This window comes from Trichosurus vulpecula, chromosome 6, assembly GCF_011100635.1.
Source record: "Trichosurus vulpecula isolate mTriVul1 chromosome 6, mTriVul1.pri, whole genome shotgun sequence".
NCBI classification, from domain to species: Eukaryota; Metazoa; Chordata; class Mammalia; order Diprotodontia; family Phalangeridae; genus Trichosurus; species Trichosurus vulpecula.
This window is the reverse complement of record NC_050578.1, coordinates 210,275,534-210,301,799: the sequence shown is the minus strand read 5'-3', so window position 1 is coordinate 210,301,799 and position 26,266 is coordinate 210,275,534. Positions and strand designations below refer to the sequence as shown.

The 26,266-nt window shown below is 37.7% G+C and overlaps 1 protein-coding gene and 1 pseudogene across 1 annotated transcript in view; one reads left to right on the top strand and one right to left on the bottom strand.

Annotated features, from left to right (window-relative positions):
• FAM193A (family with sequence similarity 193 member A) overlaps positions 1–26,266 on the top strand; it is a 251,271-nt gene that overhangs the window by 81,881 nt on the left and 143,124 nt on the right. The window lies entirely within an intron of this gene.
• LOC118854893 overlaps positions 18,090–26,266 on the bottom strand; it is a 30,470-nt pseudogene continuing 22,293 nt past the window's right edge.

The window sequence follows — 26,266 nt, the reverse complement described above, 5'->3', positions numbered from 1 at the left end:
GCGGGGAGGGTAGAAATGGGGTGAAAATTTGTAATTCAAAATCTTGTGGACATCAATGCTAAAAACTAAAAATATTAAATCAAAAAAGAGAAAAAAAAAGAAAATTTGACATTCAAACACAAGATTCCAGAAGCATAAAAATATCACAAGGGACTCAAGCTGTTTACATTCCTATATGGGAAGATGATACATGTAACTCCTAAGAACTTTCTCCTTATTAGGGCAGTTAAAAGGAGTTCACACAGGCAGAGCGTATGGGTATAAGTCAATTATGTTGGAATGATATCTAGAAGAAATGAAGTGAGAAAGGGGAGAATGGGTAACGGTAGAATGGGGGAAATTTTCTCGTATAAAAAGATGAGAGCAAGGAAGAGCTTTATAATGGAGGGTGAACCTGTTCAACTCTACACTAGCAGTTCTGACTGTGAATGTGAATGGGATGACCTCAGTCATAAAAGAATATAGCAGAATGGATTATAAATCAGAATCCATCATTAGGTTGTTTATAAGAGACATACTTGAAACAGACACAGAGTTAAAGTAAATGGCTAGAGCAGAATCTTATTATGCTTCAGCAGAAGTTAAACAAAAAAAGCAGAGATAGCAATCATGATCTCAGTCAAAGCAAAAGCAAAGATAGACTTAAAGGAAATAACCAGGGGAAACTGTATTATGCTAAAAGGTAGACAATGAAGTAATATTAAATATTTTTATAGCAAGTTTCTCTGATAAAGGCCACGTTTCTCAAATATAAATATAGAATTGAGTCAAATTTTTTAAAATGAGATCCATTCCCCTGTTGATAAATGGTCGATGGAGATGAACAGTTTTCAGGAAAAAAAAAATCAAAGCTATTTATAGTCATATGAAAAAAATGCTCTAAATCACTGCTGCTTAAAGAAAGGCAAATTACTCTGTGGTGTACCGCCTTACCCCTCTCAGAAATAACAAATGCTAGAGGGGATAAAGGAAAATAGGTACACTAATAAACTGGGCATAGAGTAGTGACCTGGTCCAACCATTCTAGGTAATAATTTGGAACTATGGTCAAAGGGCTATAAAACTGCATACTCTTTGATCTATATTACAGAGCGATAAAAGAAAAGGGAAAACACCTATATGTATAAAAATATTTATGGCAGCTCTTTCTGTGGTGGCAAAGAATTGGAAATTGAGGGGATGCCTATCAATTGGCGAACGGCTGAATACATTGTAGTATATGATCGTGATAGAATGCTGTTGTGCTATGAGAAATGACGAAGGGGGATGTTTTCAGAAAAATGACATGAACTGTATGAACTGATACGTAGTGAAGTGAGAAGAACCAAGAAATCATTGTGCCCAGCAACATCAATGTTGTAACAGTCAATTGTGAAAGACTTGGATACTCTGATAAATACAGTGATCCATAACTATTTCAAAGGGCTCATGCTGAAAAAATGCTCTCTTATCTGCAGAGGGAGAGCTGATGAACTCTGACTGCAAATTGAAGTATAATTTTAGCTTTTAAAAATTTTCCGGCTTTTTTTAAAATATGGCTAATGTGGAAATGTGTTTTGCAGAATTTCACATGCATAATCGATATCATATTGCTTGCCCTTTCAGTAAGTCTGGTGGGAAGGAGGGAGAGAATTTGGAATTCAAAACTTAAAAAGAAAAGAATGCTAAAAATAATAAAATTTTGGGAGAAAAAAGAAATACTTTGTTTCTGGGTCATTTGAAACAGAATCTTGAAGGATTGTCTGTCACAATGAGAACTTTCCGGCAAAAATTACATAAATTATACAAAATGCAACTGATATATTTTGGGTTTTGTTTCCTTATAAAAAGTAGTTTATTCTATTTCTTTTTTTTTCATTTAATAGTATTTTATTTCTTTCCATTACATACATGTAAAGATAGTTTTCAACATTCATTTTTCTTAGATTTTGAGTTCCAAATTTTCCTCCCTCCCTTCTCTCCTCCAGGTGGCAAGCAATCTGATATAAGTTGCAATCATGTTAAACACATTTCCACGTTAGTCATGTTGTGGAAAAAGAAACAGAACAAAAGGAAAAAACCACAAAAAAAAAAAACACAACAAAAAAAGGGAAAATGGTATGCTTTCAGTCTGTATTCAGATATTCTGGATATGGATAGCCATGAATCTTTCGGTATTTTCTTGGGGCATTGTATTGCTGAGAAGAGCTAAGTCGATCATAGTTGATCATTGCACAGTGTTACTATGTACAGTGTTCTCTTGGTTCTGCTCACTTTATTCAGCATCAGTTCATGTAAGCCTTTCTAGATTTTTCCTGAAATCCACCTGCTTATCATTTCTGATAGCACAGTAGTATTCCATTACATTCATATACCATAAGTTGTTTAGCCCTTCCTCAGTTGATGGGCATCTTCTCAGTTTCCTGTTCTTTGTTACCACAAAAAGAGTTGCTGTAGATATTTTTGTACCTGTAGGTCCTTTTCCCTTTTTAATGATCCCTTTGGGATACAGACAATAGTATTGCTGGATCAAAGGGTTTACACAATTTTATAGCCCTTTGGGCATAGTTACAAATTGCTCCCCAACTCTAGCAACAATGCATTAGTGTTTAATTTTCTTACATCTTCTCTAAAAGTTATCATTTTCCTTTTTTGTCATATCAGCCAATCTGATAGGTGTGGGGTGGTACCTCAGAGTTGTTTTAATTTATATTTCCCTAATCATTAGTGATTTAGAGCATTTTTTCATATGACTATAGATAGCTTTAGTTTCTTCCTTTGAAAACTGGCTGTTCATACCCTTTGACTATCAATCAGAGAATGATTTATATTCTTAAAAATTTAACTCTGTATATAATTTTAGAAATGAGGCCTTTATAAGAGACAATATGTGTAAAATTTATTTCCCAGCTTTCTGATTTCCTATCAATCTTGGTTGCAGTTGGCATTGTTGCAACTGATATTTTTGGACATCACAAGGATTGATTGCTTTGAATAGGTTGATCACAGATAAACTAAGTATTGGTATGGTCTAACTGATGCTTATGCAAAGTAGATTTGAATGGTTCTACTTGCAGTTAATACTGTGGGGAGGAGAATCACCTGTTAAAAAAAAACTCTGGTGATGAATTAATTGAGAAACTAAAATCTTCCTGTTTTAAATTGGAGATGGATAAAACAAGCTGTATTTAAAGATACTCATTTGCTTACACAGGGATAATATACTGCTAAAAACTTATTAAGAAAGAGTTTTTATTTACAAAACTATTGATAGCAGTGCCAAATCAAGATGAAATTTCAATATAATGAATGAATTTTTTAAAAATGAAAACTATTGATTTTTGCCTTTCTTTGTCTCCTCAGTGCTTAGGACAGTTCCTGGCATATAGTAGGGGATTAATAAATGCTTATTGACTGACTGAAGCAATTATATTATACTCCCATCTCATTTTTATGGGTGTTTTAAAAAAATTACTTTTAAATATATAGTAAGACTGGCCTGGAAGGCAAGAAAATCTGATTTCAAACCTTAACCTCTGACACACTGCCTGTGTGGACCTTGGGCAAGTTACTAAAAATTCTGTGCCCCAGGAAGTTCTCTAAGACTATATATTTTACAGAGAAAATGCCGTTTGCAGAAGAGACATGGAATAATACTGTGTGGGGATTAATAAATAAAATTAGGGCTTTTTGAGGATGGAGGAGGCATAATAATTTTGTATTTTGTAGAATTGGGTATACCCTTTGGTGAATATACAACAATCTATGTGTTTGAAGAAAATCAGGTTAAGTAGAGCAGGATGGGGATTATATATATGGAAACTTTTGTAGAGTGTCTCAGAGATTCGAGAATTCGCTGGTAATAAAATTTAAAGGCAGATATTTCTTGTTGTGCCAAATTTTGCTTCAAAACTGATGGCTTTTCTAACTAGACTTTTATTATTAAGGCTATACTTGAGCTACGAATAAGACTATCATTTACTTCATAAATGGAACCCTTAATGAGTTTTCAAAATATTGGCAGAGAAAAGGGAAAGGGGTCAAAAAAGATACAGGAAAGAGACTATCTTTTATCGGATTAATTGAGCTTTAAGTGGTAACACACAAAAGAAAAAAATGTGTAACATAGTGTGTTCACAGACTCTCAGCGTAAGGTGATTGGATAAAAATAGAATGCTGGGCCAGACAGTTACTCATGCTAGACATGAGGTGGTACTGGCTGCCCAGTATATCTTGGCTTCTGTTTTCAGCAAGGAGGAAAGAAGTATTTGACTAGCAGTTCTTCTCAATAAGATGTTTGTAAGATTGGTATTTGTAATTTGTGGTGCCTGTATGTCCATACTTTGTTGAAATGGTGTTCCCTTTTGCTAGGTCAAGTGTCGGAAACATAAAGTTTTTAACTAGATATTGAATGCTGTTCATGATCTAGACATACATTTAGGTTAGGTTGAAAACTTGGATTATCTTAATATGAAACATCTCAGCACCTTATTTGAAGCTATTTCTATTCTCAGTCGAGTATATAGAAACAACTTAGAGGTTTTCATTCATTAGATGTCACAATGAATCATTTATAGGGCAGAAACTGAACATTGTTGCCATCCATTTTTAATTTACTTTAGCTTAAAGGTAACTTAGTTCTCTTGGCCTTTAAAAAGCAAAAGCTCTTGTTTTTCTTTTAAGAAGAGTGAATTCATACTTTTTAGTACCTTGTTGTACCTTTTAGTTACAGAAGTAGAACAAAATAGCAATCCTTGTTTTATTACATTTTATTAATAATTCCATAGAAATTTGTAAATTTGTCAATACTGAAATGCCCAGAATACTCAGAAGATTTTCCCATTATGTTTCCAGGCATAATTTAGTTCAGATGCTTCTGTGTATAAAAACACAACAGTGAAGTGAGTTTTGTTTGGGGAGGGACATATGGCTATGGAATAATATTTTGTTAGTTTCCATTTTAGTTGTGTTTTTGTGATAGGGAAATTCATATGGCTTTTAAAAAATATCTACTCTAACATTGATATTCACAGAGGAGACATATGTAACAACGTTTTGGAATAGAATTTAGTTTAGAAATACAATTTCCCAAGTATATTGTTAGAATGAGCTGTTCACCCACTGCCAGCCTGGGCCTTCTCTTCTGGGCCTTCTCTTTTCTTCTTCTAGCCTTATTGATCTTGTCATGCTTCTTCCATATGGTAGTAATGGGCAACTTGATGTTTGTGGTGTGTATTTTCAGAGCTGGAAGTTTGTTACCCTTTCCCTGCACCTCTTTTCTCTCTCCTCTACCATGTGTACCGCCCTCCATAGTTGGCTTGGTTATTTCTTCATGTGAGTGCTTCACTCCATATTGGCGGCCTGGCTCCCTGGAGATGAAGATAATCTGCCCAAACTCATTCCTCAGTGATACCATATTCCACCCCATCATACTCTCACCATGCCAGTGATTCTAAAACCCCTGTCATTGTACTAATCCCATTTCCCCTCTCCTACTCCTTAATCCCTTGTTTCCATTCTCAACCCACGCTCCAAAACACTCAGCACCCAAGATGTATGTACCATTTTAACTGTGACCTCTGAAAGGCCTGCTACCTATGTAATGAAATCGTTTTTATCCTAAAACTTTTCCTTTCTTACTCCTTTCACCTTCTTGCATTGACTGAGACTTGGTTCCTCCATTGTCAAAGCATCCCTAACCACTATTTCCAGAACTGGTTGCAATTTCATTTCCCCTCACTCATTAGCATGGTGGGAGAGTTGGAATAATTCTTGCTTTCCCTTTGCCACTTGCAGTCTCTCCCTATCCCTTCATCATAAAGTAATCTTTTCTCCTTTAATGCTTATTCAGTTCATATTTATCACCCAGCCAAGATTTTAACCATGTTTATTCACCTCCAGGACACTCTTCGGCCCTCCTCAGCGAGTTCAATGCCTCACCTAGTCTTCATTTCCTTTCCAGCTCCTTCCTTCATAATGGGAGACTTCAGCATACCTATTGATACTCCCTCAAACACTCTGTAAGTTCTTAGTTTCTTGATGTATTCATTTCCCTCAACTACTTGCATTCGACCTTCCTCAGCTATATACAGATAAATGATGTGCTTGATCTTGCCATCATCCATTAATGTTCCACTTCCATATTCGGAACTATGAAATTTCTTTGAGCATAATCTGTTGTTACTTTACTTTTCCCTCTGCTTTTCAGCCCCTTAATCTGTCTGTTATCTCCCATGATTTCCAATACCTCCACTCTCAGCTATATTTATTTATTGAGGCTGGATCTCCCTATTTTGTCCAGGCTAGAAGTACATTGGTACTTTAATGTTCATTGGGGTAGGCAGGGTTGAGGAGGAAGACTAGGAGTGCATGACCTCCATGAATGTGAAAAACTATGAAGATCTCTGGGCCCCACATCAAACCTTTATTTTTAACAATTCTGATATTTATTTAACACCCAAAACAAGTAAAACAACACATTGCATCCATTAAAAAAAGTTGCAATTTCAACTTGAGAGAGATTCATATCTCACAAACCATGCAGAGTCTTTGCAACAGTTGGTATAGCTAGGGCAGCTGCTTCATGGATTTCTCTCTCCTGGCACAAGTGTAAGATACAGTGATCACTGTAGAAGAAAAATCACATGGATGGTAGAGAGCCAAAGAGGTGTTCCCAAAGAGAATGTGTAGCCTGTAATTCTTTAGCACACTGAAATAAGAATATTCTTAGTTTTCAGCATTGATTTTCACAAGATTTTGAATTACAAATTTTCTCCCCATTTCTACCCTCCCCCCCCCCACTCCAAGATGGCATATATTCTGATTGCCCCATTCCCCAGTCAGCCCTCCCTTCTGTCATCTTACTCCCCCTGCCCCATCCCCTTTTCCCTTACTTTCTTGTAGGGCAAGATAGATTTCTGTGCCCCTTTGCCTGTATATCTTATTTCCTAGTTGCATGCAAAAACCTTTTTTTTGAACATCTGCTTTTAAAACTTTGAGTTCCAGATTCTCTCTCCTCTTCCCTCCCCAACCACCCTCCCTAAGAAGCCAAGCAATTCAACATGTGTATCATTATGTAAAACCCTTCCACAATACTGGTGTTGTGAAAGACTATATTTTGCTCCTTCCTATCCTATCCCCTTTTGTTCAGTTTTCTCCTTTGACCCTGTCCCTTTTTTTAGATATCATCCCTTCATACTCAACTCCCCCTGTGCCCTCTGTCTATATATATTTTCTTCAGTGGTCTTTTGGACCTCCTTTTCCATTTGACTCATTCTGCCTTTCAAGGCATTCTTCTCATTGGCTTTTTGGAGCTCTTTTGCCATTTGAGTTAGTCTATTTTTTAAGGTGTTGTTTTCTTCAGTGTATTTTTCAGTATATTTTTGGGTCTCCTTTAGCAAGTCATTGACTTGTTTTTCATAGTCTCGCATCCTTCTCATTTCTCTTCCCAATTTTTCCTCTACTTCTCTAACTTGCTTTTCCAAATTTTTTTTTTGAGTTCTTCCATGGCCCGAGACCAATTCATGTTTTTCTTGGACGCCTTCATTGTAGGCTCTTTGACTTTGTTGACTTCTTCAGGCTGCATGCTTTGGTCTTCTTTGTCACCAAAGAAAGATTCCAAAGTCTGAGTCTGAATCTCAGTCCATTTTTTCTGCCTGGCCATGTTCCCAGCCAACTACTTGACCCTTGAATTTTTTGTTGGAATATGACTGCTTGTAGAGTAGAGAATACTTTGTCCCAAGCTTGAGGGGCTGGGCTGTTGTTTTCAGAGCTATTTCTACACAGCAAGCTCTGCCACACCAGTGCTCCTCTTTCCTCAAGAACCGCCAACCCGAACTGGGACTCAGGTCTGAGCAGGCTCTGCTCTGATGAGCTACTTAATTCCTCCTACCAGGTGGGCCTGGGGCTGGAAGCAACTGCAGCTGTAGTTCTGTAGCTGCAGCATCTCTGCAGAGTGGGTGGTGGCAGAACCATGAACTCCTTTCACTCTGTCCCAGCAGTTTTTTCCCACTAACCTTTTCTGTTGTCTTTGGTGTTTGTGGGTTAAGAAGTCTGGTAACTGCCACAACTCACTGATTCAGGGTGCTAGGGCCTGTTCTGCCCGGCTCCCAGTCTGGTTGGTCTAGGTGCAGCCCACGCTCGGCTCTGCTCTGCTCCCAGCTCTGTGCAATAGACCTTACCCCGCGACCATCCAGGCTGTCCTGGGCTGGAGCCCTGCTTCCCTCTGCTATTTTGTGGCTTCTGTAGTTCTAGAATTTGTTCAGAGCCATTTTTATAGGTGTTTGGAGAGTCCTGGGGGAGAGCTTTAGGCAAGTCCCTGCTTTCCAGCTGCCATCTTGGCTCCGCCCCTCCTCCCCCATTCTAATTTTTTTTTTAATGCAATTTATTTATTTAACATATTTGGTTTTCAGCATTGATTTTCACAACATTTTGAATTACAAATTTTCTCCCCATTTCTACCCTCCCCCCCACTCCAAGATGGCTTATATTCTGGTTGCCCTGTTCCCCAGTCAGCCCTCCCCTCTATCACCCCCCTCCCCTCTCATCCCCTTTTCCCTTCCTTTCTTGTAGGGCAAGATAAATTTCTACGCCCCATTGCCTGTGTATCTTATTTTTTAGTTGCATACAAAAACTTTTTTTGTTTTTGAACATCTGATTTTAAAACTTTGAGTTCCAAATTCTCTTCCCTCTTCCCTTCCCACCCACCCTCCCTAAGAAGTTGAGCAATTCAACCTAGGCCACACATGTATTATTATGTATAACCCTTCCACAATATTCATGTTGTGAAAGGCTAACTACATTTTGCTCCTTCCCAACCCATCCCGCTTTATTGAATTTTCTCCCTTGACCCTGTCCCCTTTCCAAAGTGTTTGTTTTGATTACCTCCACCCCCATCTGCCCTCCCCTGCATCATCCCCCTGCCTTTTATTTTTTTTTTTATCTTCCTCCCTCTTCTTTCCTGTGGGGTAGGATACCCAACTGAGTATGTATGGTATTCCCCCTCAGGCCAAATCTGATGAGAGCAAGGTTCACTCATTCCCCCCTCACCTGCCCTCTCCCCTCCTCCCATAGAACTGCTTCCTCTTGCCACCTTTATTCGAGATAATCCACCCCATTCTATCTCTCCCTATCTCCCTCTCTCAGTATGTTACTCTCTCATCCCTTAATTTCATTTTATTTCTTTTAGATATCTTCCCTTCATCTTCAACTCACCCTGTGTCTGCTCTCTTTCTTTTACATATATATATATATATAAACACATATATACATATATATACATATACATACACATACATACATATACACATAGATATATACATAACAACACATTCACTTATATATATATACATAAACATATATATATATATATATATATATATATATATATATACATACATGCATATTCCCTTCAACTACCCTAATACTGAGGTCTCATGAATCATACTCATCATCTTTCCATGTAGGAATGTAAACAAAACAGTTCAACTTTAGTAAGTCCCTTGCAATTTCCATTTCTTGATTACCTTTTCATGCTTCTCTTGATTCCTGTGTTTGAAAGTCAAATTTTCTATTCAGTTCTGGTCTTTTCACTGAGAAAGCTTGAAAGTCCTCTATTTTATTGAAACTCCATATTTTGCCTTGGAACATGATACTCAGTTTTGCTGGGTAGGTGATTCTAGGTTTTAATCCTAGCTCCATTGACCTCCGGAATATCGCATTCCATGCCCTTCGATCTCTTAATGTAGACGCTGCCAGATCTTGGATTATTCTGATTGGGTTTCCACAATACTCAAATTGTTTCTTTCTGGCTGCTTGCAATATTTTCTCCTTCATCTGGGAGCTCTGGAATTTGGCAACAATATTCCTAGGAGATTTCTTTTTGGGATCTATTTGAGGAGGCGATCGATGGATTCTTTCAATTTCTATTTTGCCCTGTGGCTCTAGAATATCAGGGCAGTTCTCCTTGATAATTTCCTGAAAGATGGTATCTAGGCTCTTTTTTTGATCATGGCTTTCAGGCAGTCCAATAATTTTTAAATTATCTCTCCTGGATCTATTTTCCAGGTCAGTGGTTTTTCCAAGGAGATATTTCACATTGTCTTCCATTTTTTCATTCCTCTGGTTCTGTTTTATAATATCCTGATTTCTCATAAAGTCACTAGCTTCCACTTGCTCCAATCTAATTTTTAAAGTAGTATTTTCTTCAGTGGTCTTTTGGACCTCCTTTTCCATTTGGTTAATTCTGCCTTTCAAGGCATTCTTCTCCTCATTGGCTTTTTGGAGCTCTTTTGCCATTTGAGTTAGTCTGTTTTTTAAGGTGTTGTTTTCTTCAGTGTATTTTTCAGCATTTTTTTGGGTCTCCTTTAGCAAGTCATTGACTTGTTTTTCATGGTTTTCTCGCATCCTTCTCATTTCTCTTCCCAATTTTTCCTCTACTTCTCTAACTTGCTTTTCCAAATCCTTTTTGAGTTCTTCTATGGCCTGGGGCCAGTTCATGTTTTTCTTGGAGGCTTTGGTTGTAGGCTCTATGACTTTGTTGTCTTCTTTAGGCTGTATGTTTTGGTCTTCTTTGTCACCAAAGAAAGAATCCAAAGTCTGAGACTGAATCTGGGCGCGTTTTCGCTGCCTGGCCATATTCCCAACCAACTAACTTGACCCTTGAGTTTTTCAGTGGGGTATGACTGATTGTAGACTAACGAGTTCTATGTTCTACGTTTGGGGGGGAGGTGCCAGCTCTGTCAGAGCCGCACTCCTCCTTCCCCAAGGACCCCCAGTCTAGGCTGGGCTTAGATCTTCAGCAGGCTGTTGCGCTCCTGCTCTGATCCGCCACTTAATTCCTCCCACCAGGTGGGCCTGGAGCCGGAGGTAACAACAGCTGTAGCTGCCCCACCTCCGCTGCCCCTGAGGCTGGAAGCCGAACCTCGAACTCCTTCCACTCCCGCAGCTTTTCCCACTAACCTTCTCCGCAGTCTTTGGTGTTTGTGGGTCAGGGGTCTGGTAACTGCCGCAGCTCACATATTCAGGGCGCTAGGGCCCCCTACGCCCGGCTTCTGGTCTGGATCATCCACGCTGCTCAGGCTGGGCTCTGCTCCACTCTGTTCCCAGCTCCCAGCTCCATGTGGAATAGACTTCACCCAGAGACCATCCAGGCTGTCCTGGGCTGGAGCCCTGCTTCCCTCTGCTGTTTTGTGGGTTCTGCCGTTCTAGAATTGGTTCAGAGCCATTTTTATAGGTTTTTGGAGGGACTCGGGTACGGAGCTCACTCTAGTCTGTGCTTACCAGCCGCCATCTTGGCTCCGCCCCCCCCCCCCCCCATTCTAATTTTTAAGGAGTAATTTCTTCAGTGGTCTTTTGGACCTCCTTTTCCATTTAGCTAATTCTGCTTTTTAAGGCCTTCTTCTCGTTGGCTTTTTGGATCTCTTTTGCCATTTGAGTTAGTCTGTTTTTTAAGCTGCTATTTTCTTCAGCATTTTTAGCAAGTTGTTGACTGATTTTTAATGGTTTTCTTCTGTCACTCTCATTTCTCCACCCAGTTTTTCCTTTACCTCTCTTACTTGATTTTCAAACTCCTTTTTGAGCTCTTCCTTGGCCTGCAACCAATTCATATTTTTCTTGGAGGCTTTGGATGTAGGAGCTTTCACTTTGTTGTCTTCTTCTGGTTGTATGTTTTGATCTTCCTTTTCACGAAAGTATTCTATAGTCTGATTATTTTCCCCACTGTTTGCTAATTTTCCCAGTCAATTACTTGACTTTTGAGCTCTTTGTTAAGGTAGGACTCTGCTTCCAGTGTGGAGGGTGTACTGTCTAGAATCCCTGCTTTTACTGCACCATCTTGGCTCAGCCCCTCTATTGATACCTTAACTGCCACATCTAATGTCCTTTTTGACCTCTCTGGTCGCTGTCATTTACCTTCTTTTTGATAATCTCTTCTCTCTAGGTGTCTGTGAAACTGCTCTCTCTACCTGTCTGCTCCTTGTTAGACTGAATCTCCATGCTCACTAAACCATAGATGTCCTCCAAGGTTCTGCCCTTGCCCTCTTTTTTTCCTCCCTCTACACTATTTCATTTGGTGATCTCATTTGCTCCCCTGGATTCTCTTATCATTGTTATGCAGATGATTTTCAAATCTCTCTATCTATCCTTAAGCTCTCTCTTGACCTCCAGTCTTACATTTCTAACTCTACTGAACGTCTGAAACTGGATATCTTGTAGACATCTTAAACTCAACATATTCAAAACTGAACTCATTATCTTTTTCCAAATCCTCTTCTAACATCTCTGTACTATTGTAGACACCACCATCCGCATGGTCACTCAGCATTGCAACCTTGGTGCCCTCCTTAACTTCTTATTGTCGTCACCCCCCCCCATCCCCCCATATATTCCCAAATCTTATGGTTTCTGCCTTTACACACACACACACACACACACACACACACACACACACACACCCACACCTTTCTTACCTCTCCTACTGCCACCACAGACCTTTATCACCTCACCCCTGGACTATTTTAATAGCCTTCTAGTTATAAGTCTCCCTGTTGTAAGTCTCTTTCCATTCCTCCATTCTACTGTGAAATGGTCTTTATAAAGCTCAGGTATGACCACATTACCCCCTTTCTTCCCCTGTTTATTAAACTACCAAGGCTCCCTGTCACTTTCAGAATCAAATATAAAATCGTCTGTTTGGCTTTTAAAGCCCTTCATAATTAAAAGTAGTCCTGTCCTACTTTTCTACTCTTCTTATATCTTACTCCCCTCCACTTACTCTTTATCTCTGGACTCTGTGCCTTTTACATGCATATCGTCCCCCATGCCTAGAAAGTCATGCATCCTCACCCCTGCCTTCTGACTTCAAGTGTCAGCTAGAGCCCTGCCTTTTGTGAAAATCTTTCCCATTCCCCCTTAATGCTAATGCTCTTCCCTCAGAGATGACCTCCAGTTTATCCTGCCTAAATTTTGTTTATGCATAGTTATTTGCCTGCTTTCTCCCTTATGAGAATATGAGTAACTTGAATGCAGGAATCATTTTTGTCTTTCTTTGTATCTTCATTGTTTATAATATAATATAAGGCATAATGTAATATAAGGCATAGTGCCTGGCCTATATATAGTAGACACTTAATAAATCCTTATTGATTTGACTTGCTTCATTCATTTTTTTGTGGTTGTAAATATTCTACTCATTTAGTATGCTAATAGTTCTGTGTTGTCAATGATGTAGGTCAGGGCTGTCCAACTTTAGGTTTTTATTGAAACAATGGACAATATATTTTGATCTGCCATTTTATTGAGAGCTCCAGTAGCTCAGCTTCCTTTACTAAAGCATTTGTGTAAATTTCTTCGCTTGTAGGTGGGCTACATAAACCACACCACCCACTGCATTTTGGCCAGCCCTGATAGAGGCAATACTCCATTAATGTCAGATCATCCCACTCCATTTCTATCTTGAGAGATTCCCCTTTATGTCCTCCCATAAGCTTGCTTCAAAGGGTCTTAAGGGACTTCCTGCCTTATGTTGTGTGATTACTCATGGAGCATGAGGGTCATCCATTTGTTATTTCTCATTTTTGCCATGTGACTTATCTTTTTTTTCTGGTCAGACATTTCTGTTATGAAGTCCTTTAAACCACTTCACCTTCATAATTTGGTAATGTGTTGCTAATTCCTTAGGTTCGTCACAAATGTCTCCATTATTCTTTGCTTGATCCTTAATTTCTTTTCTTTACAAGTTTTTGCTTTCCATGATTTATAGCTTTACAACAACATGATAGGTTTTAGGGAGAATCTTAGTGTCATTAAAATAACCTTTATCATTTTCCTAAGTCATTCTAGTTCCTTTTCCCATTCCTGTTTAGTTCTGGGCCCAATTCATAGTCTCTTCATAATTGTGTGTCCTGTATGTATGCACATCACACACGCACACACACACACACACACACTCACACTCACACTCTGATGGACAAGTTCTATAGCAAAATCTAGACCAGAAGTATTCTTTATTCACTTTGTTTTCCTTCAGTTAATTGTTAGGCCACACCTATCTCATTAGGAAGTTCTGCAGCATTCTGGGATTTGATGCAATTTGCACAAAATCATCTACAAAGAGGACTCCCCCAACCATACGGAATCCCTTTTCAGCTTGCACTCTTCCCTGAATCTTGTGCATCACAGACACATTTGGCAAGTATATATCTCCCTATTTTATAATTAATCTGATAGTTGTATCTCATTTGTTTTAACTTTCTGGTTATTTTGTCCACTACTTTCATGTCTGTGGGAGACACTGTTGAAGAAAGCCTTTTAGGTGGCCTTTTATATTCCCAAGCAAATTCTTTTTTTAATCATCAAGCAAAAGTAATGAACTCTTGTATCCTTCACAGGTTTAAGTCAGTTTTGTGATGGTGAAAGGTGTAGGCTACTGTATAATATCACTTGTGTAAGCCTGTTTCCTCCCTCCTGATAACTTCTCATCTGAAGATACCATCTCTCTTTGAGCCTGTCAAGTCAACATATTAGCAAGGATTTATCAAACACTCCCTCTGTGCCAGGCACTATGCAATTCCTAGAAGTGCAAAGAAAGGCAAAAACAGGCCCTTCGTTCAAGGAACTCTCAATCTAATGGAGAAAACAGCAAGCAGCCACTATGTACAAATAAGATAAATGCAGGATAAATTAGAGCTCATTGCAGAGGGAAGGTACTAGGATTGAGGGAGACTCACAAAGGCTTCCCACAAATAGGGGTGATTTTAGCTGAGATTTAAAGGAAGTCAGGAAGCAGCAGTATGGAGGGGGAGAGTGTTCTGGGCCCTATCCAGTGACAGCTAGTGAAAAGGCATAGAGTCAGGAAATGAAATGTCTTAATGCAGAAAACCTCAAGGAGGCCTGTGTTACTTGATTGTAGATTCTGTGGAGGAGAGTAAGGTGTGGGGCGGGGGCAGGTTACGAAGGGCTTTAAAAGCCACAAAAAGAATTGCTTCTCCTAAGTATTAACAAAGCCCAATATTGTATTGTCTCCATCCCAGACCTCTTTTTTTGTAGTTGGTATAGTTGCCTCTGCTTTGCCTATCTCCGTTTTATTCAGGGACATTTCCATTTCTGTAAGAAGCACATCTGGAACTTTGCTAGCATCTACATGTTGTGGATGTGCTGCTTTTAGTGATAGTTTTGTAACAATGGTCTTTATAAATCTTGCAAAACCTTTTTTTTTTTTTAAATTGGATTTTTATCCTTTGGGACTTTCTTTAAGTTTGTGTTTCCTTTCACTTCTTACTGTTTTTTTTTTCCATTATACTCTTCACAATCCTTCTCTCTGATATTTTACAAACAAGCTTATATTCAGAACTGGTGTTACCCTTGGTTGCTATATATTTCTTCTTGATGAGATCAAGTATTTGCTGACTAATGTGATTTTGAAACCCTTTTCGTTTCCTCAGTATGGCAGTAGATTGGTTAAACTTCCAAATGATATGGTAATAGTTGCGATAGATGTTTCTTCCATCTTGTTCTCACATTTTTAGTGACAAAACTTGTTTATATAGGTTAGGTTTTTAGTTTTAATTATATGCCATAGCTTTTCTTATTTTTATTCTGTCTATATTCCATTTTCTCTTTCCCTTTAAGAGACAATTTATTGGCCTATATGCACACATCTTATTCATGATTAACTCCCATTTCAGTAATGCTCTATTTCTCGTCTGTTTTAAAATTTTTTGTGATGTTGAGTACTTGCCATGTTAAAACATTTCTAAATTATTTTTTCAAAGTATTCATGTTGTGTATGAAGGAGCAAGGCTTCTGTGTACTTCTCTCTACCTTTGTCTTCTCAGCTTCCTAGATTACTCCTAAACCTTAATTTCAAACAATTTTTGTGATCTTCATCTATACACATCTGTGCATTGAAGTGAGAGTATCAAAGTATATGATTTAATTTGTAGAATCTTTATGAATTCTTCATAGAATTTGTCCTCAGGAACATATAAGTGGATTAGCTGCAGTTACTTTAATATAATATTTTTGCAAATTCTTCTGTCAAGCACTTCAATATTAAGATGAGCATTTGCTCCATGAAATGTTTTTTGTTGTCTGTAAACCCATTATCAAACCTATTTTGACAGCTACTTTATTTGGTTTTCTAGGGAGAACCTGTGAGTCATTCTTCTATTTAGCTACACCTTTATTTTGTCTCTTGCTTTCATTGGTAGTAGGAAGAACAACATTGGTAGAATATCTACTGGTTGATTATTGCACAGGGATTTCACATCTAAAGTACCAATATCTATGTTGAGATTTTTCAATAGTCTGAAAATTGTGTGATCCTTACTGTTCTCTCCTTTTTTCTGTCTTTCACTACTCTGCTGTCATTATTTGGGGAAGAGCAAAGGGCCACAGAGGAGTGATGGCTGCTTTGTCTTTCTCACTCCTTCCCTACCTTTAACGTTCCTTGGAGTTTTAAATCCTTTCTTTCCAGGAACTTCCATCTTTCTATCCTTATTGGTGAGTGCAGGGTTATTTCAAAAAAGCCCTAGCCATACTGCACTTGACTCCCTTAGTTTTGAGTCATCCTCCTCTTCCTTGTTTCATTGTGCCCCCTTTGCTGCTCTTCACCCCCCCACCCCCATCTGCATCCTGAACTCCCCAGAGTTCTGGAGCCATTATAAAATCAACTCTGTCCTTGCCTCTAGAAGAGGTGTGTCAGTGTTCTCTCTAATGACCCTTTTGATTTCTGGAACTGTCCCTCCCTTGCCCACCACCACTTTTATGTATTATCTCCCTTGGAATTTAAACTCCTTGAAGGTTAGGATTATCTTTGCTTCTATATTTTTATCTCTATCACTTAACATGATGTTTGGCACATATCTTTTAACAAATTTGTTTTCAAATAATTAATTTTTGTTTGCGGCACTCAGTTCCACAAATTTTTGAGTTCCAAATTTTCTCCCCCTCTCTCTCCCCCTCTTCCTGCCCCAGACAACATATAATCTGATATAGGTTCTACTAATACCTTCAAATTAAACTTATTTTCCCAATAATCAAGTTGTAAAGAAGAATTATAACCAAAGAAATGAACCATGCAAAAGATGTAAGGAAACCAAAAAGAAAAGAAAAAAAAGAGAGAGCATATAGTATGCTTCAATCTGCATTCAGATTCCATAATTCTTTCTCTGGATATAGATAGCCTTTTCCATCATGAGTCTTTCGGAGCTGTCTTAGAACCTTCCATTGTTGAGAGAGCCAAGTCTATTGAAGTTAGTCATCACGGAAGCAATGTGTCTGTGATTGTGTACAATGTTCTCCTGTTTCTGCTCCCTTCACTGATCATCAGATCATATAATTCTCTCCAAGTTCTTATGAAATCCATTTGCTCCTAATTTCTTATAGCACAGTAGTATTCCATTACATTCATATACCACAATTTGTTTAGCCATTCTCCAATTGATGGGCATCCCCTTGATTTCCAATTCTTAGCTACCACAAAAAGAGCCGCTATAAATATTTTTGTACATAGGGGTCCTTTTTCCCCTTGTCTGATCTGTTTGGGATACAGCCCTAGAAGTGGTATTGCAAGGTCAAAGGGTATGCATGTTTTTATATCCTTTTGGGCATAGTTCCAAATTCCTCTCCAGAATGGTTGAATCAATTCACAACTCCACCAGCGATGCAGTAGTGTTCCAGTTTTCCCACATCTTCTCTAGCATTTATCATTTTCCTGTTTTGACATGTTAGCCAATCTGACAGGAGAGATGTGATACCTGAGAGTTGTTTTAATTTGCATTTCTCTAATCAATAGTGATTTTAGAGCATTTTTTCATATGACTATAGATTTCTTTAATTTCTTCCTGTGAAAACTGCCTGTTCATATCCTTTGACCATTTCTCAATTAGGGAATGACTTGTATTCTTATAAATTTGACTCACTTCCCTGTATATTTTAGGGATGAGGCCTTTGTCAGAAACACTGGTTATAAAAGTTCTTTCCCAGTTTTCTGCTTCCCTCCTAATTTTGGTTTCACTGGCTTTGTTCGTACAAATACTTTTCAGTTTAACGTAATCAAAATTTACCCATTTTACATTTCATAACGTTTTCTATCTCTTGTGTAGTCCAGCTCACAGCTGGAAAGAATAGGAGATGATGTCACCGCAGTGGAGCAAGGCCTTGCCCTGCACACCGAGGGGCGCCTGAAGCTGGGACACATGGAAGTTGACCACATTGAGGTCTGTGGCCCCAAAGCGGGCGTCCACTTGGACGCATTCGTGCAGTGTAAGGTGCACGGGACGCCTCACCATGGCAGGGATGCTCCGGAGGTAGCGCTCTTGCAGGGCAGCCTGGGCCTGCTGTTCAGCCACCTCCACAGAAGAACCAGTAACCAGTCCCGGCTCCAGGCAGCTCTGAAACCCCAGCTGGTGCCGTCTGGACCCCGGGGAAGGCGGATCATCGGCACCGGAACTGGGATCTGCCTGGCCTCACCGGCAAGCAGCGGCGCTTCCCTCCGGCAGCTGGCGATTCGATTCTTGGCGGCGGACTCAGGGCTGGCGGGCGAGCGCCCCAAGCCTCAGAGCCCGCCGTATAGCCTCCCTCTTGCAGGTTCCAAACCGCCTGCGGAAATAGTGAATTCTTATCCTAGAAGCTAGACTCTTTGGATTTATTAAAGAGTAGATTACTATATTAATTGACTACTGCGTCTTGTGTACCTGATCTATTCCACTGATCCACCACTCTATTTCTTAGACAGTACCAAGTAGTTTTGATGATTGCTGCTTTATGATACATTTTAATATCCCGTATGGCTAGGCCTCCTTCCTTAGCATTTCTTTTCATTAATTCCCTTGATATTCTGGATCTTTTTTTCTTCCAGCTGAATTTTTTATTATTTTATCTAGCTCTATAAAATACTTTTTGGTAGTTTGATTGGTATGACACTAAATAAATAAATTAACTTATGTAAAATCTAGACTTTTATTATATTAGATCGGCCTAACCATGAGCAACTGATGTTTTTCCATTTATTTAGATCGGTATGAGAAGTGTTTTGTAATTGTGTTCATATTGTTCCTGGATTTGTCTTGGCAGGTGGACTCCCAAATATTTTATATTGTCTACAGTAACTTTAAATGGAGTTTCCCTTTCCATCTCTTGCTGTTGGGCTTGTTAGTGTTACATAGGAATGCCACGGATTTATGTAGGTTTATTTTATGTCCTGCAACTTTGCTAAAGTTATATATTATTTCAAGTAGTTTTTTACTTGATTCTCTAGGTTTCTAAGTATATCATCATATCATCCGCAAAGACTGATAACATAGTTTCTTCTTTGCCTATTCCAATTCCTTCAATTTCTTTTTCTTTTCTTATTGTTACAGCTAATATTTCTAGTACCAAATCAAATAATAGGGGTGATAATGGACAACCTTATTTCACTCCTGATCTTATTGGGAATGTATCTAGCTTATCCCCATTACAAATAATGCTTGTTGACGGTTTCAAGTAGATCTTATTTATAATGTTAAGGAAGACTCCCTTTTATTCCTGTGCTTTCTAGTGTTTTTAGTAGGAATGGGTGTTGTATTTTATCAAAAGCTTTTTCTGCATCCATTGAGATAATCATCTGGTTTCCTCTAGTTTTGTTGTTGATATGATCAGTTATGCTGATAGTTTTCCTAATATTGAACCAGCCTTGCATTCCTGGAATAAATCCTACTGGGTTATACTGTATTATTCTCATGATAAGTTGCTGTAATCTTTTTGCTAATATTTTATTTAAATTTTTTGCATCTATATTTATTAGGGAAATTGGTCTATAATTTTCTTTCTCTGTTTCGGCTCTTCCTGGTTTCAGAATTAGTACCATATTTGTGTCATAAAAAGAATTTGGTAGGAATCCTTCTTTGCCTATTTTCCCAAATAATCTATAAAGGATTGGAATTAATTGTTCTTTAAATATTTGACAGAATTCGCTTGTAAATCCATCTGGCCCTGGAAGTTTTTTCCTAGAGAGTTCATTGATGGCATGTTTGAATTCTTTTTCTGAGATGGGGTTATTTGAGTATTTTACTTCCTCTTCTGTTTATCTGGGCAATTTATATTTTTATAAATATTCATCCATTATCAAATTTATGGTCATACAGTTGGGCAAAATAATTCCTAATTATTGTTTTAATTTCTTCTTCTTGAGGTGATTTCACCCTTTTCCTTTTTGATACTAGTCATTTGCTTTTCTTCTTCTTTTTTATTCAAATTGACCAAAGGTTTATCAATTTTATTGTCTTTTTTTTTTTTCATAAAACTAGCTCTTAGTTTTATTTATTAGTTCAATAGTTTTCTGGATTTCAATTTTATTCATCTCTCCTTTGGTTTTCAGTATTTCTAATTTGGTATTTGATTGGAGATTAACAAATACTTTTTAATTTCTTCTTATATTATTTTTATCATGAGTTGCCATGGCCTATCACCAACTCGCTAGCTTACTGGATATGATCCTTTCCATACTTATCTTGGAAAGCAGATACATACTGTGTTGCCAAGATTATACCTAAAGATTTTACAACATGATAGAACCTTCCTAGAGCTTGTACTCTATTTCACATAACCTGAAAAGTGTCACTTTCATACCTGAATTTGTAGAATAGTATTGCAAACAAATACTATTATATTTTAAAATATAGTGTTTGTAATTTGTATTTTTTAACTAATTCTGAAGATTAGGTATTGTAATTCAATTTACTGTACTTAGTGTTGATTCCAGTCTTCTCTCTAAACTTAGCCCATTTCATTTTGTTTTCTCTCTTTTACAATCTGGATCACATTTCTCATTCAACTCTTTATTTTTCCACATTTTTATACATCTGTCATGTTGGGAAATTCAAACTCACTTAGGATTCTTAGAATAAAGTCAATAAAAAGTAGGGATAGGCAGATTACTTTCTGGCTTTTTCCTACCATCAACAAGCCCTTAAGTGTTTACTGTGTGCCTGGTGCTATCATATTTCTTTTAATTACATTCTATTAGAAATTAGCTTTTTAAAAATTATATGTGGATTAAATTAGATGGGGCAATGATGATGATAATTAGCATTTACATAATGCTTTAAGTTTGCAGAAGGCTGTTACGTATGTCTGATCCCTGTGATATAGGTACTTTTATTATAGAGCATGGCTGTCCAAAATGCATCCTGCAGTACAATTTATGGCCTGCCTACAAGATAGGAATTTACATAAATGCGTTAGTAAAGGAAGCTGAGCTACCGCAGAGGTCTCACTAAAATGGCAAATCAAAATATATTGTCTATTGTTTCAATAAAAACCTAAGATTGGACAGCCCTGATATAGAGGAAACTGAGGCAGAGAGATTAATTGACTTGGCTATAGTGTTTGAGGCAAGTTTGGAACTCAAGTCTTCTAGGTTCCACGTTGAGAACTCTTTACTCTTCTACCTGCTCTGCATGACTGATCATTCTACTTTTGTACCAAGATAATTCTCCTGTGTGCTAAAATTTCTTATTAGGCTTCTACCCTGCCCTTTTGATAAATTTTTTAAAATATGGCTATTTGTAATCCCTTCCTCTCCCTCCCCCAAAGAAAAGTTCAGTTAAGCACACAGACTACCATCTTAATCATGTATTGCAACATTCTGCTCTTATAGTCCATGATTTCCATATGAAGGAGGAGGTGCCTATCTTCTTTAAGCCTCTAGATTCAATATTTATTCATTGCATAGTTCTGTTAGACAACAGAACTTAGTGCTCTTTTCTGGTGTGTTATTTTTAAGATCATGCTATATATTCTTGGTTTTACTTTCTTTGCTCTGCATCAATGCATATGATTCTTTCTATATTGAAGTCACAGGACCTGGTTTTAAATCCCCATTCCATTACTTACTGTTTGCTTCAGTAACTTAACCTTTTGGGTATTAGATAACTTCTAAGGCTCCTTTTAGTACTGAATCTCAGATTTTGTGTTATAAGCTAATCTCAATTGTTCATACTACCCTGTTAAAGGGCAATAATACTCTATTTACTTGGTATACTACAATTTGTTAACCTAGTCTTCACTTGCTGGGCACCACCACTTCATTTGCTGGTTTTTTTTGCTACCAGATAAAATGTTGCCATAAATAAATATTTTGGCATATAGAAGTCCTTTTCCTTTGTCTTTGATTTTCTTGAGGTAAATGCCTAGTAATGGGAATGCTTGGTCAAAGGATATAAGCCATAAATCACTTTTCTAGCATAGCTGCAAATAGTTTTTAAGAGTAGTTGGACCAATTCACAGCTCTGCCATGAATGAATTAAAACACTTACTATTTCTGTCTTTTAGTATCTTTTCCATATTTCTGGGATGAGACAAAATCTTAGAGTTGCTTTAATCTTCATTTCTTTTACTTGTAGTTGGAAGGAAGTTTTTCATTGGTAATTTGCATGAAATGGTTTTTTGTCATTATATCACTTTTCTTTATTTCCTTTTTTTTTTTTTTTGGCTTAAAAACTGAGCTTAAACATCAACCAAGACCTGTTATAATTAATAATTTGAAAATGAAGAATGTGTTGCAAAGTCCTTCGGATGCTGTAAGATGTATAATATTTTTGAAAAATATGGTCCATGATGATTCATTGTCATTTAGTCATATCAGTACTGAACAGAGTAGACCATGTGGACTTATAATTTCCCATTAGAGTCAGCCTTGTTGGTCATCTGTTCATTCTTCTTCCTTAGTGGCTTCCTTTTTCATTTGTACCTTTGGGCATGTCATAGGTACCTTTAGAATCAAAGTCCTGATCCAATATTTCCTTGTGATATAGAATTGACTCAGGGTTAAAGGGTATGCCGATGGAGTTCTGGCATTACTTTGAAGGTAGAAATTCCTTAGGTATAGCCCAGGTGATACGATATGCCTGTTATTTGGGTGCTAACCCTGCTAAGGTGAGAGTAATTTATTCAGGAAGCATTTATTAAGTGCTTTGTGCAAGGCAGTGTGCTTTCTCCTGAGCGAGTAAGACAATTTTTTCTCAAAGAATTTGTGTTATACAAGAGCTTGTAGAACATGACATGTACTGAAATAATTATAGATAGTAAATATAAAGTAATTTCTGGGAAAGGAAAGAGGAAGAGCAGCTACAACTATAGGTTGATCAATATTTTGGCTACAGAAACCATTGAAGGCCAGCTATTATGTCATAGAAGGTTGTTATTCGCATCATTGTAGGGAGTTCTTAAGCTATTAGTTGTAACCAGAACTTTGCAATGACCTAAATTTTATCTGTGAACTTTATTTGAATGGGTAGTAGGCAAATTACAAGAGAATAACCTGATAACATACTTTTACACTTAAAGGAAATGTCCTTCCTCAAACACAGAACTGCAAATATTGCAGTCCATTTTCACTACACTGCTATCCATTTCACTACGCTACCAATATTGCCCCTTTTAGCAATTGAAAGATATTGTTAGGTGTTTATGAAATAATAATAGCGGCATTTATGTAGAACTTCAAGTTTTGCAAAGCAGTTCTAATATGATCCTCACAAGAACCTTATGAGGTATGTGCTATTATCCTCATGTTATGGATATTAAAGCTAAGGGAGGGTAAGTGGCTTGCCCAGGGTTTCACAACTATTTAGTATGTGAGGCAGGATTTGAACTCTGGTTTTTCTAATTCTTAAGTCCAACACTCTATCCTTGGTGTAACCTAGTCGCCTTGAAATGAAAAGAACAGAACTAAGTTTCTAAAGGTCACACTTTAAGGAAAGTTATTGAGAAGCTTAGAAAAGCCTGACTAGGATTGTTATGGCACTCTAAATTATGCCATGTAAGGATAGGCTGAAGGAGTTTAGATATTGTTTAACCTAGAAAAGATAATTGGGGGATGAGGATGCATAATGATATGAGATCTGTTTGCACATATTAATAACACTCTCAAAATTGTAAGGGACCTCAGAAGTCATACAGGTCTACTTGAACAAAAATTCTCTCTACAACATAGCCAGTATCAACTAGCTTTTTTTTGTATACTTCCAATGAGAGAAAACTCACCACTTGTATCAAGGCAGATCATTGCACTTTTGCATAGTTGTAATTGTTATGAAGTTTTTCCTTATATCATCCTTAGTCTTTCTTTTTGCAACTTCCACTGATTACTTAATCGTTTTGGCGCTTGGGGCTAAGCAGAACATGTCTAACTCCCTTTTCTGACAGCCCCTTTAAATATACTTAAAGCCAGCTGTCATAATCCTTCTCAGCTTTCTCTTTCTCATCCTTATTCTGAAGGATGTCCAAACTATTAATGTTAAAATATGGTGCTCAGAAATGAATGTAATATTCCATATATACTTTGACCAGGTCAAACTCTTAAACATTACTTCTTGGTTAATGCAACATATAATGGTATTCACTTTGTTAGCTACTGCATCAGTACCATAGACTCTACTAAAACTTCAGCTTTTTTTTTAATGGGTTGGTACTGTAACAACAGTGTTGCTAGCAGCTGTTCTGAAGGCATAAGACTAATAACACCAGCACACAGAAAGTCTGCTAGCATAAGTCCTTTGATCTGCCTTTCTAAGGAAAACAACTTTAAGGGGTTTACAATCTCACTTTAATCAATCATACATTCAAACATAACATTCACTTAGTTCAAGGGGAAAAGTCAGCACCCTGAAGAGCAAATATAAAAAGAGAAAATATAAACAGAGCAAATAACAAAAATCAACAGACAGGCTTCTAGTTGTCTGACCAAAGCTATACATGCATAGTTACCAGAGAGAGAAGCACCAATATCTGGGTCTTCAAAGCCGGGGGGTTGGTGGGGCTCCTTAAGGCATACCCAGAGTCTCCACACCAACAGTTTTCTGATGAGTGAGCCCCAAACAAAAGGATGACTTCAGAGTATATATACACTTCTTCAGGGTCAGAGTGCCTCACATCTCTCTTCCCCTAACTAGCGAAAGGGTGTGGGCCTTCCTACAAAGGCAAGACTCAATCAAAGGCACTTAATTGCCCCAGTGCTGGGAAGCACTCCAAAACAAAAAAGCAGAAAAAAGTTCCACTTTGCTTGCCCTTACAGGTACCTCGCCACATCTCCTCCATTGTATACTTGTGAAATTGATTTTTTTAAAAAATAGTAAGTTTATGAAACCTTGCCTGTGTCTATTAAGTTTTCATCTCATGTCATTTGACCTAGTGTTCTATCCTGTCATTATCGGTTTGAACTTTGACTCTGCCGAGCAGTGTGTTTGGCAACATGATAACAGTGATCAGGACACTGGATTTGGAGTCAGGAGTATCTTCAGAAGGCTTCAGATCTTTCCTCAGAAGCTCATTAGCCATATGACTCTGGACAAGTCACTTAATTACTCTGTACTTCGGTTTCTTCACCTGCAGAATGAGGTGAGGGTTGGTCTTTGTGGCCTCTAAGGTCCTTTTCAGCTCTAAATTTTAAGTTCCTTTGATCCCTCATCTGAAAATTTTATAAACAGTGACTTTTGGGTTTTTATCCGAAGTATTGATAAAATGTTAAAATAGCACAGGACTAAAGCACCAAGTGCCTTCTAGGGTACTTTACTGAAGTCATTCTTCCAAGTTGAGATTGAAAAATTAGTTACTAGTCTTTGAGTCTAGCCATGAATCTGGTTAAAACTGACCTGATTGTATTATTGTAGAGCCCATATTTCTCCATCTTATCTTCATTAATGGCATAATCAATCAGTAAACTTTTATTAAGTGCCTACTATGTGCCAAGCACTGTTCTAAGCACGGGGATTACAAAAAGGACAAAAGATAGGCCCTACCCTCGAGGAGCTCATAGTGTAATGGGGAAAACAAACAACATGCAAACAAATATATATGAAGCAAGCTATATACAGAATAAATAGGAAATAATTTAACAGAGGAAAGGCACTGTTGGATTAAGAGAGGTTGGGGAATTTAGGGATTTTAGTTGGGACTTAAAGGAATCCAAGGAAGTCAGTAGTCATAAGAGAAAGAATTTCCAGGCATGAGAGACTTGAGAGAATATCTACAGCATAGAGCTGGAGTCTTTTTTTAATTATTATTAATTAATTAATTTTTAGTTTACAGCATTCAGTGTCACAAGCTTTTGAGTTTCAAGTTTTCTCTCCCCCCCCCCCGCCCCACACCCCAAGACAGCATGCAATCTGATATAGGCTCTACATATACATTCACATTAAACATATTTTCACATTAGTCATATTGCAAAGAAGAATTAGAACCAATGGAATGAACCATGAGAAAGAAAAAACAAAACATAAAAGAGAGAGAGCAAATAGTATGCTTC